The sequence below is a fragment of the Ovis aries genome, chromosome 21, assembly GCF_016772045.2.
Source record: "Ovis aries strain OAR_USU_Benz2616 breed Rambouillet chromosome 21, ARS-UI_Ramb_v3.0, whole genome shotgun sequence".
Lineage (NCBI taxonomy): Eukaryota > Metazoa > Chordata > Mammalia > Artiodactyla > Bovidae > Ovis > Ovis aries.
In genome coordinates, this window is record NC_056074.1 from 12615154 (window position 1) to 12617895 (window position 2742).

General features: G+C 38.3%; 1 pseudogene; it reads right to left on the bottom strand.

Annotated features, from left to right (window-relative positions):
- Positions 1 to 785: 785 nt before the first annotated feature.
- LOC114110039 (anaphase-promoting complex subunit 10-like) lies at positions 786 to 1455 on the bottom strand (annotated as a pseudogene).
- Between the last annotated feature and the right edge of the window lie 1287 nt (positions 1456 to 2742).

Below are 2742 nucleotides of genomic sequence, written 5' to 3' on the forward strand. Positions count from 1 at the left end.
TGGCCTTGGGCCCTGGAGCAGGCCGGCCTCTGCTGCACGTGCCATCCTCCCAGCCCAGGGATCAAACCTGTGTCCCCTGCATTGGCAGGCAGATTCTTACCCACTGTTCCATCAAGGAAATCCCAGTTTCATTTTATTTTTAAAAGTACAACAATAGAGTATGGAGCTCTGGATGTGGTTTGGGATAATATCTGTCTCCCCAACTCCTACTTCTTGTGATAGTGTGAACTAAAAATGCCACCTGCCACATAAGTAAACAAAGCATGTTGCAGCCATCAGCCATGGGAGCTGCCACCCCCATGTATCCTGAGATGCTGAGTCCCAGGCTGAAGTCCTCAGTTTTTTCTGCTGAATGAAGTATGACTCTCAACTTTTAAGTTACGCTTGTTTTTTTAGGTCAACAACAATCTTGCTTTAAATATTACAACTTTAGGAATTATTTCCCTGGCCCAAAGGACAGGTCCCTTTTCTCTATTCCCTTAGTTCCCAAAGTTTTCTCACTCATTGTCTGTTGGTTTATATTTGTTACATATTCATATATGTCTGTCTCTATAATATATAAGCTCTGAAAGTCTAGGTACTGAATCTGATTTATTAAATACTGTATCCTTTTCAATTCAGGCAGTGCCTGGCATGTAATAAGCATCTAACAAATACCCATCAAGTGAATGAATGAATGATTATATGAATTAACATTTCCTTCAGAATAAAGCTTCCTTCATGAGAAGGAAGTCATAGACTTTTTAGGATAACTTTATTTATTTTATTTATTTTTTTTAACTGATAAGATGTTTAATGACTTTTGTTCTTAGGTCACCTTATTGAGCAACACATCATGAAATCAATAGTTGTACATCTAGGAAATTTACCAATGGAGCTCTCTTCCACTGGTGTGTATATTTTAATCTGTCCCATGTGGGTATTTCTTCCATTTTGGTGATTGGCTAGAACAGCAATCTGTATGAAAGTGCGAGTTGGCTTCTTATGATTATCAGTTAAGGGAACGTGAATCCAACCAATTGGTTCCACCAATTCAAGTTGCCGAATTTCCTGAAGGTTGTGAAAATTATTTCCTACTCTGACTGAGATCTTGCTTGGAGTGTAGCTTTCATCAGATTTGTAATCCACATAAATACATAATGCCTTCACTGTTGTTTTTCTTCTGAATTGTATGTTCACTAAATGAGGCTGGGATCCATCTGATTGCCAGTAAGTTTCTAGATTATCATCTCCTAACTGATCCACTCCAAATCTTGGTTTACAAGATGAGAGTGATCAAACAGCTTGTGACCCAATTTCCTGTACTGTTCCAGTCCTTTCCAACTGCTTAGGGTCAGCACCAGGAGGTGTCTTGTTTGGTGTGGTCATTTAAAAAATATTAGCTTGCGGACTCTGCTTGCCGCCACTCGGTTTTTCTGGATCCGCTGCAGCTCCGCGCCACTCCCACTCGGCTTCCCTAGGATAACTTTAGGAAAAAAAAAAAAATCTTCAAATTCTGAAACTGAGAAACTGGGAGATGCTGCAATGAAGGAAATGAAGACAGGAATGAATAAAAAATGAACACTGATTTTTCTCAGGTTTGTGCTATTTTAAAAATAAGTGCTACGCATAACTTGGTTTGCTCATAAAATTTTACCATTTGGTTCACTAAATTGAAGAACACAGTTTAAATAGACAAGTAAATATTTACAAATTGAATTTACTTGGAGATATTTTTCATTTCTGATACAAATTCAGCCCCAAGCTGCTGACCAAAAAGAAAAACAACATTCTTATCATTTGAGAGTGGATCAGATAATGGAGAAAAGTTGAAATTAGGAGAAAAAAAATCCATAGTGCAAATTTAAAATAATAATAATAACATTATTTAGGTGACTTGTCTGGTGTCATTTAGTGACAAAAACACAAAGGGAAAAGTGTAAGAGACAAAGCACATTTACGTTTGTTGAGCATTTATTAGGAGCAGGTCTGTGAGCCAGACACTTTGCATGAATTATCTCATTTAAATCCCATGACAATTATTTGGAGTTGATATTACTATTCTCACATTTCAAATGAACTACTAAGAGATGGAGATGACAACTAGCTTTTTTTTTAATTTTTATTTTTACTTTATTTTACTTTACAATACTGTATTGGTTTTGCTATACATTGACATGAATCTGCCACGGGTGTACATGAGTTCCCAGTCCTGAACCGCTCCCCCACCTCCCACCCCATATCATCTCTCTGGATCATCCCCGTGCACCAGCCCCAAGCATCCTGTATCCTGTATCGAACATAGACTGGCGATTCATTTCTTACGATAGTATACATGTTTCAGTGCCATTCTCCCAATCATCCCACCCTCTCCCTCTCCCTCAGAGTCCAAAAGTCTGTTCTATACATCTGTGTCTCTTTTGCTGTCTCGCATACAGGGTTATCATTACCATCTTTCTAAATTCCATATTTATGTGTTAGCATACTGTATTGGTGTTTTTCTTTCTGGCTTACTTCACTCCGTATAATCGGCTCCAGTTTCATCCACCTCATTAGAACTGATTCAAATGTATTCTCTTTAATGGCTGAGTAATACTCCATTGTGTATATGTACCACAGCTTTCTTATCCATTCATCTGCTGATGGACATCTAGGTTGTTTCCATGTCCTGGCTATTATAAACAGTGCTGCGATGAACATTGGGGTACATGTGTCTCTTTCAATTCTGGTTTCCTTAGTATGTATGCCCAGCAGTGGGATTGC